The following is a 10,689-nucleotide window of genomic DNA, read 5'->3' on the forward strand; positions in this document are numbered from 1 at the left end:
TAGGAAGAATATAGTTTGGTTCATTAATTCATTTATATCATCAATTGATATTTACTGTTTTTTTTTCTAAAAGGGCAAGAATTTGCCTCCAGTGTTTACATTGAATAAAACCTTTAATTTAAGCCCAAAACACAGGAAGACCACCAACAGAACTTCTTCTGAACTACTATCCCTGTAATAATGTACATTGAATCATTGTAATTACCTTCAAGTGAATTACCTTCCTGTACAAAAAATTTGCTCTGCTAATGCCACTGTATGACTAAAATACGTGGGGTTGGGAGTCTGTTGTTTATACTGAATTCATATCAAAAAGATACATCAAGTGAAAATACTGTTTATGCATGTAAAAACTCCTCTGAACTCTTACCATACATTAAAATAATGACTGAAGAAATGTAAAGCAGGTCCTGTCTGTGATGTGGGTATTAGTGAAAGTGGGCTAAAGGGAGGTAAATAGGGTCAAAATACCTCATGTACATGTGTGAAAATAGAACAATAAAGTTTGCTGAGATTGGCTTGGGAAGAGAGGAGAGAGAGGAAAAGCAATGAAGGGAGTGAGTATGATCAAGATACAGTGTATGTATACACGGACATGATACAATGAAACCTCTTTGTACAACTAACAGATGCAAATAAAAATATAAGGACAAACCTGGCATTGGTGGTTCACACTTGTGATCTTAGCTATTCAGGCAGCTGAGTTGTGAGGATCGAGGTTCAAAACCAGCCTAGGCAGGAAAGTATGTGAGACTCTTATCTTCATGTAATCGCAATTAAAAGCCAGACATGGAGTTGTGGCTCAAGCAAAGAAAGCTCAGGGACAGTGCTCAGGCTCTGAGTTCAAGCCCCAGAACTGGCGCATGCACACAAGCACGCACGCACACATGCACACACACACACACACACACACACACACACACACACACAAATACACACATGCCGAGATATGTCATTAGTTAATATGACACGACTCTAACTTTAAAAATAGCTACACTTTATTCTTTTCCAGTCATTCACAGATATCAGGTTGACTGGAAAGTTGGAAATAAAGAACACTTGGTACTGTCTGGAAACTTCCGAAGTAAAATGAGAAACACAATATCCACTTCAAGGATCATAAAAAAGGACTAACGGAAATAAAAAGAAATGAGCTCAGCCTTTTCTCTTCCAATCCTTTTAAAATACCTTTCTCTTAGGAGACACCAAACCACTCAATTAACATAGTTCTCATTTCAAGGACAAAGAATAAAACTCACAGGACACCAAAATATGAGACAAATGCTCTTGGAATGACAGAAAGAGAGCCAGTACCTTCTCACTGTCTTTATTGAAATAGGAGAAGCAATCCCTATTGGAATGTACCTGCAGAACTGAGGAAAGTCATAACCAAGTGAAAGCAAATGAACTACCCTAGGTCACAAATAAATCAGCATGTAGGTCAAATTCATCGAGGCTTAACTTATCATGTAGCTAGCAAATTCTACCATGTGCCAGAACACTTACCAATTTCCTGACAGACTTCTCTTTCAGATGATGCTCTTTATAACAGAGATTTTGAAACCATAAAACAGAATCTTTTATTGGTGTTCTGATATATATATATCATATATATCATATAACATATATATATCATATAACATATATATATATGTTGTTGTTGTTGGTGGTGGTGGTGGTGGTCATGGGGCTTGAACTCTGGGCCTGGGTGCCATCCCTCAGCTCTTCAGCTCAAGGTGAGCACTCTACCACTTGAGCCACAGTGCCAGTTCTGGTTTTCTGAGTGGTTTATTGAAGATAAAAGTCTCATGGACTTTCATCCCAGGCTGGCTTTGAACTGCTATCCTCAGATCTCAGCCTCCTGAGTAGGTAGGATTACAGACATGAGCCACTGGCACCCAGCTGATAGTTTTATAATTCATTCATAGAATCATATCTCAAAACACTCAGTAGATTTGAATGCCACTGATGAAAACATTTATGGTCCTTCATAATAAACACAATAATGAGCACATTTTATTTTTTACTATTGTTCTTGGGATTTACTGCTACACACGTTGGCAAAGGACAGTAAATATATTTCCTAATAGAAAAATGATGGATATGTTAAAAAAAAATTAGTACATTTACAAAACGCAACCCCTAATTATACATGCATCATTAATCACTACAAGGTGTTGACATGAAAGTCCAACCTTGGCAACTCAAGACTTTTTGGATTGCTAAAATAGGCCCAAAATTAGAACAATTGATTACAAATTAAATAAGCCCTTGCTTTGATTCTTAGCAGGCACCAACTGTTAAGGCCATGTGCTCCACACACAAAGCATCTACACTTTGATGGCATTTGGGCATTTTCTATTGTGATGGGTTCCATCTGCATGTAGCTTTAGCCCAGAAGCCAAAGATCAGATTGAAAACCCTTTCTTCCCTCTCCCTTTCAATATATGACATTCCAGTATTTCAATATAAACCCCCATGACCAAGTTTGTGGGGTCAATCAGCCTCATTAGCAATCAACCAATGAAAAGGAAGTCTCCATGTGTCTCTCTGTAGTGCTGTGATTTCACTATGTAGAAGAAAAAGAAACACAAAGCACAAAGGGATCAAAATACCTACAGAAACCCATTGTCAAGCTACTGTCTTTAGCTTTCAGGCTGCCTCTTGTTAAGGTCACTTTAGTGAGATGAAGACTTGAAGGGAAAGAATTCTTTTTTTTTTTTTAATTTAATTTTATTTTATTTGAGAACATACTGTACAGAGGGGCTACAATTACATGGGCAGGATAATGCATACATTTCTTACCAAGCATTGCAGCCTCCTCCTTTGTTTACAAACATTATTGATAGTTTTTTTTTTATTTTTATTTTTTTTTGGGGGGGGGTCCAGTTGTGGAGCCTGAACTCTGGGCCTGGGTGCTGTCGCTCAGCTCTTCAGCTCAAGGCTAGCACTCTACCACTTGAGCCACAGTGCTACTTCCGGCTTTTTTTTTCTGCTTATGTGGTGCTGAGGAATCGAACCCAGGCCCTCATGCATGCAAGGCAAGCTCTCTACCACTGAGCCACCTTCCCAGCTTGAAGGGAAAGAATTCTTAAAAGAGGATATCAGAGATATTTTACCTAAAATCTGATGGCCTCACATAACTGTCTTCTTTCCTTTCTTTCTTCCTTCCTCCCTCCCTCCCTCCTTTCTTTCCTTCCATTTTTCTTTTTGCAAAGATGTAGTTACATTCATGAGTACAATCAATTGCTTTAAAAGCATGTTGAGTTGAAGTACAGTAATTGGTTTTACCAAATAGATTCTGTCTAGTAGTATACTAATGTGCATGCTCAAAACAACCGAAATTTCAATAAGAACAAGTGGGAAATTAAAGTGAAACTTCTTTCAGAAGTTGCTAGTTCCTTTTAGAGCAACCACTGTTAACATATAGCTAAGTAATTAAAGAGGAGAATTTGTAAAAATCATATACATTTATCTGAGATGAATATGCTAGTGATCCTGACTTACAAATTCTCACATCACCACTTTTTATGACTGGTATCCTATAAAACTTCCTAGAAAAAGAGTTGTTGAGCAATGTCCAGGATATACAACCATAGAGTGCTAAGACATGTACATATTTGTTCAGTTTTATCTGCTAGAGCAAGAATCAGTGTCACCATAATGGATAGAAAGTCCTTAGGTAAAACTGCATGGGGAATGAACAGCTAGGCATTTCAGGACATAATTCTAGACCAGTAAATTGTGATTAGTTGTCTGGACACAATTGCTCATAGCCAATGATCAAACATTAAACTAGATTAATTTATAGATTTTGATGACAAGGTCTAAGAGAACATTCATCCCATTAATGCTTTCCATGTGATTGTTTGTTTCAGAACTTCAGAATAGAAAATGATTCCTAGAATGATGTAGATCTTTATGAAATCAGAGGGAGATACTTTGGCACTCCTAGATAGCTCTGCCACCGTGTAAGCCAGCTAAAATTGGTTTCATTGATGTTTTTGGACAATAAAATGAGAGATACAAGCATAGATATAGAGTCGCCCTGGTCTGAGTAATCCCAGATAGGAATAGACTACCGAGTCTTCAATATAAATATCTCTGTATGTTTTAACTCAATATAGCCTATAATAGGAAAATGATTTTCACTAGGAAAAGCATTTGGGATTGCTGATGAAGAGACTGGGAAAGCTCAAAATGGGTTGATCACAGAGAAGAGTTCCATCTTTTTCTGAGTACCTTACTTTGACAGGTTTTAATTTCTTTACAGGTTTGGGTCTACCATGCTAGCTCTCTCATGGTATTTGACACATCTCCAAATGTGACTTGACCATGTTCTGTGCAATTCCATCTTTGAGAAAGTAGATCAATTTGAGTATTTGTGAATGAAACTATTCTAGTAAACTTGCTAGAAGAAAGAAAGAAAAGGAAAATCATTGGCCTAAGATTCAATATAGCCTACTTCCTACCCTCTTCTATTTTACAGTTAGCATTTTGTAGTTACCTCATAGTAATTCTGATCTCACTGCTTTTATAACCTCATGCTATTTATTGCTAATAATACGCCTATTATATTTGGATCATAATTGTGAAGAAGGCAGGCAGACTATGTTTGTGTATAGATAAGATAGGTAGATAGACAAATAAATAGATAATGATACCTTTCAAAGTAGTAATTAGGAAACCCACAGAGAAAGGACAGAATAATAACTGCTATTTTATAAAAGTGCCTTAATTGTATCCATTTCCTTCTTCTCCTGAGAAAGAATTCATAACCCATCTTAGTGAATCTAGACAGCTCATTTCTGAAGACACTTTGGACAAACCAGATGTATGAAATAGGGTAGGATTTCTATAGAATCAGATCATAAATGGACTCAAGCAAAGATTGTCAAACATTATCTTCTTTTATACATTATCTTCAAATGTATAAAACAGAAAAAAAACTAAGTCTCTTTTTTCTCCTTTCAAAAAAAGAGTAAGTAAAGCAAATTTATGAAGATTTCACCCTAGAAATCTGATTAAAGTGAAAGTCTCATGAATTGAATGCTGGGTGATTGAGAACATCACTTGTATAGCATTTTAGTCTAATCTCACCTGAACATTACACATTCAAGAGTGAAATATATTAAAAAGCAAAATGAAAGCATAAGTATCTGAAACTTCATTGTTACTATTTTTCAATGAACATCACCATATCAACATGAGACTAAAGGAAGGAAATAGTAGCTAAGTGGAATTATTCTCAAAGGATAAGCCTTTGAAGTTTCATGCTGTTTAGATAGTTTTGTAAACCTCAGAATATTTTCTAGATCCTGAATGGATAGGAATGTTTTTTGTTTTGATTTGGCTTGATTTTTTTCATTCCAGGGCAACGGATTTTTTTTTAAATGAATGATTTCTGTAATAAAGCAACTTCTTGACATTTTTTTCCTGTGCTACTGTAGGTGCACGTCCAAAGCAAAGACCCACCACTGAGAACCTTACCAAAGCCAAGAAAACAGCCCAAAACAAGACTGAAGGGACTGCTGTGGAAAATGTCAAATTTGAACAAGATTTCCCAAATGACACAGCACCAGAAGAATTCCACTTTACTGTCCGAAATAAGAAATGTGTTCTGTGGACTATAACTGTCAGAGCACAAACAAGCTGTCTCAAGAAAGTAGTTTTACTTGTGGTAGGAGAAAAATAATCATCTTTGCTTGGCTACATGCATGGGCTTTTTTTCAGAGTCATACATTTCTAATAGTGATCATTGTTAAGTCAATAAATCACCCTGGCATTACAATTGTGTTACTTTAAGAAAAGGACAACGGGTTAAAAAAGATCAGTGACTTCCTATCTGTTACTTACATTTAACTCTTGATGCTTCCATCTTGAATATTGCAGTTTTAAAATTTTTTCATGGACTCTTTTATGCTGACTCTACACACTGGCCTATCTATAGAGTTCCAGGAGAAGATCCTTTTAATATCCAGAAATCTAATACTTCAAAATGTAGTAATTTGGAAGCACCAAATGACCATAAAAATTAATTACTTACTAAAAAGTGTGTATCTCTCCAACCCATTTCCTTGAAGTTAGATGACAATTAGAGGAGGAAGTCTATTTCAGAAGTCATAACCCACCCTGACTCTTTAATTTTATGATTTTTGTATAAGGAAAAATGAAATCGATTTGCAGACATTTGTCCAACCTTGTTAATGTTCGCTATGCCTTGGTACGGATTAATTGTTTCCTTTCAGGGTCCATAAGCTATAAGACTGGTACTCAAGTATGGGGCTGGGTACAATGGTGGGACCCTGGAAAGGTGTGGGTGGAATGAGGTTGGGAGTATACCCTTGAAGAGAGTTACTGTTGTTTCTGTCTTACTATAATTAGTTCCCAAGAAAGTTGATCTGGATGTGGAATACTTCCCCCACCCAACTCCTTAGCTTCCTGTCTTTCCACATGATTTCTCCCTATGTTGATATTCCACCATTTTCCACGATGTTTTGTAGTCAGAAAGGTACTCAACAGTGCCAGTATGATGTTGACCTTTCAGCCCCCAAAACTGTGTGGCCCCAAGAATGCTCCTTGCTTTATAAAGTGCCTCCTAGCCTCAGGGATTTTATTATCACAACAGAGAGTGGAATACTACAACTTTTCTTTGTGATATTGTTAAGCATATGCATTTTCCAAGTTCCTATAAAGGGAAATATTCATTTTTTAATATGACTATGCTTTCAAATCACATTATATTTTACAAAGATATATATATATACATTTCATGTAGCAGTCATCAAGCTGAAAACTGCATTTGTTGTCACAGAATTGCTATGAAATAGCTACCACATTAATCATTTTATAGAAAATGATACTGAAGTCCAGAAGTTATAAAGGCATTGCCCTAGAACAAGTAGCTAGCACAATAAGAAACTGGGATTAGAAATTAGATCTGTATTATACATCCTGCTACTCCAAGAATTATTCAGAAGGATTATACATATGAGAAAACTATGCAGTCTAGATGGAAAAAAGACTCTATGCAAGCATTCTCTAGGCTTTCATTCCCTATGGTTGAAAATAATGGTCTAATTCCTGGGAAATAAGGAAAAATATTCAGAACACTTTTGCTCAGGGCAGAAGAAAATCATCCCACATTAAATGTGATTATGATTCGAATGTTTAATAGTGATACTCCAAAGCATCAAATTGCTGTCTTTGATCAAAGCTCCCAGGAAGACAATGCTATCTAGCATCTGTCAGATAATAATGACAAATGACATTCAAAAAAATTGTTAGGATGTCAAAGAATCAGAAATATATGAATCACAATGAAGAGACAATATTACCCTTAACTGAAACAAAGTGGTAGAGTTAGTAAAGCTAGGACATTGAAACACTAAATATATTACAGATGTTGAAAAACTGAGAAGAAAGACTGAACATTTCACACACAGACACAGAAAACACCAACATAGCATAATTAGAAAATCTTGACATGAAAACTACAACTTCTGAAATTAAAAAAAAAAACACAACAATTTGTTAAAATGAACACCAAATTAAGCCAGCTGCTAGTGACTCACAGTTCAAAGTCAGCCGGGGCAGAAAGGTTCTCATGAGACCCTTATCTCCAATTAATCACTCAAAAAACGGAAGTGGTGCTGTGGCTCAAAGTGGTAGAACATTAGTTTAGAACAAAAGAGACCAGACCAAGGACAGTGCCCCAGCCCTGAGTTCAAGCCCAGAAACTGGAAAAAGAAAATAAATATCAGACTAGAAATAACATTTTTAAGTCCAATCTTCCATTTTATTTTATTTTGTTGTACTTTTTATTTTTATTTTTATTTATTATAAAGGTGATATACAGCGGGGTTACAGTTACACAAGTAAGATAGTGAGTACATTTCTTTTCAAAATAGCATACATTTTTAAAATGAACTTTAGGGCATCTAAATAGTAGCTACTCAAACTGAAAGCAAAGAGAAAAATGGCTAGATGGGAAAAGCAAAAAAAATTAACAAAACATCAGTAAGTTTTCTCACAATTTAAAGCTGCTGAAATCCATGTCATCTCTAAGTGGACATTCATGAAATGTATTTACTAAATGTGATATTAAAATACAAAAACATAAGAAAGTGGTGCTGTGGCTCAAGTGATAGAGCACTAGCCTTGAGCTGAAGAGCTGAGGGACAGTGCCCAGGTCCAAAGTTCAAGCCCCACAACTGACCAAAAAAATACACAAAAGTAAAATATGTGATAATGCTATTAATACTGGCAAGATGGGAATACATGGAGAGTTTTGTGAAATTGTATTAAGTAAAATTGTATAAAACAAGGCAAAACTCTGAGTTCAAAATATCTATTATATACATATGAAGAGTTATTTAACATCTCTGACCATAAAAGAAAAGCAAATCAAAATAATATTGAGATTCAACCTCACCCCAGTTACAAAGACCATTATCAAGAAAACTAACAATAACAGATACTGGAGGGAATGTGGCCAAAGAGGAACACTAAACACTGTTGGTGAGAATGCAAACTTGTTCAACCACTCTGGAAAGCAGTCTGGAAGCTCCTCAAAAGACCAAACATAGGGCTGGGAAGGTGGCTCAGTGGTAGAGCTCTTGCCTTGCATGCTTGAGGCCCTGGATTACTCAGCACCACATAAACAGAAAAAAAAAAAAAGCTGGAAGTGGTGCTGTGGCTCAAGTGGTAGAGTGCTAGCCTTAAGCTGAAGAGCTGAGAGGCCCCACAACCAGACCCCCGCCCCTCAAAAAAGACCAAACATAGAGCTTCCCTATGACCCAGCAATCCCACTCATGGGCATTTATCCAATAGACCACACACAAGGCCATGCTAAAGTGACCAGCACAACCATGTTCATTGCAGCATCGTTTACCATAGCTAAGATATGGAAACAATCCAGATGCCCCTCAGTGGACAAATGGATCAAAAAAATGTGGTATATATACACAATGGAATTGTGTGCTTCAATCAGAGAGAATACTGCCCCATTTGTAAGGAAATGAAAAGACTCACAAAAATTATATCCAACAAAGTAACCAGGCCCAAAGAAACACAAGTTGTATGATTTCCCTCATTTGTAATAATTAGAATGTGCCTATAAATCTATAAGTAAACAAAATGGATGGTAAAAGACAAAAAAATTATACTTGCACATGATAAGTTACACAGGACTCAATTATACATTCACACAGCGAGGCCAAAGGAGGATATTCTTAGGAGAGGATCACAAGGGCTGAATAGCTATGTGAATAAATGATCATATAACATGATACTTATTGAAATGAACACCAAGAAATGGAAACAAGAGGTTATTTTATTTTACTTTTGTGCTTTTTTTGTTTTATTTTTGTTATTCCCCTTTCATTGCTATTTTTTATTTCTGTACTTTTTGTCTTGTATCTAAGTGTATATGTTTTGGGATTTATTAAGGGGAAGCACAGAAATGGACAAAGGGTGAACAAATGTATCAGTGACACTCACTAGACACTATGTTGAAATGAACTATACACTTGTGGGGGAAGGAGGGCTGGGAGGGAAAAAAACTGGGAGCAAACAGGGAAGAAGTGACACTGTTCAAAACAATGTACTCATTACCACCTATATAACTGTAACCTCTCTGTATATCACCTTTACAACAACAACAACAATAACAATAATAAATGAAATACTCTTCTCTGTAATGTAATGTTCCAAAACTCTACTAGATGCCTGAAAGAATGGGAGTTCCAAGCTCAATATAAATGACATTTTCCCCATACTTAGTTTGTAAGTTAGGCACAGTAAAATGTTAACAGAAATAACTAATGATAATATATAACCATTACAACAACAAACTGTGATGAAAGTCCTGTGAGTATGGCAAATATGTGTGTGATTTTTCTAAAGGAAAAACTAACAGTATAATAAAATGTTTTAGCTTATTAGACAGCAAATTAGATAGAATTAAATCATCAAGAGTATGAAACCCAGAAGAAAGCAAGAAAGAACCAGAGATCAAAGAACAGACTGAAAAGTGGACAACTGAACAGGAAAAAGTATGTTTTAATGTAACTATGCCAATAATTATGTTTAAAGTGGTAATATATAAGCATCTCTCAAAATTCAAAGACTGGATAGGAAAACTAACCCATATGCCCATACACACATATAATATATATTTTCCATACATATAGTTAATCTCTATGTGTATGTAACATACATACAATATATAATATAATATGCAAAATATAACATACATAATATATAGATATACCATAGTATGAATATAATATATAATACATATACATATATTATATAATCTATACACATATATTATACAGATATATTATATAATATATATACATGTGTATATATTCTAGCAACATTCTAGCAAGTTGAATTTAGGAAATAAAGAGGTAATATCTCATGACCATAGACAGCATCTCTGTTAAGAATAAAACAAAATGTTGAGCTCTGATTTAGCACAGGAAATTCCCCTTCTGCATTAGCTGCATGACACACATCCACTGCAAGCTCAAATGATAGGCCTTTGTGGTCATTGGGCCAATATCTTCCTGCAAATGTAATAAGACAGCCTAGAAGTCACTTCACACAAACAATACTAGAGAAGCAATTTGAGTTGTAATAGCTCCTCTTAATCAGAAGCATAAAGGAAAGAGAGTAACATCA

The sequence above is a fragment of the Dipodomys merriami genome, unplaced genomic scaffold (genome assembly GCF_024711535.1).
Source record: "Dipodomys merriami isolate MVZ:Mamm:240054 unplaced genomic scaffold, mDipMer1.0.p SCAF_4, whole genome shotgun sequence".
Lineage (NCBI taxonomy): Eukaryota > Metazoa > Chordata > Mammalia > Rodentia > Heteromyidae > Dipodomys > Dipodomys merriami.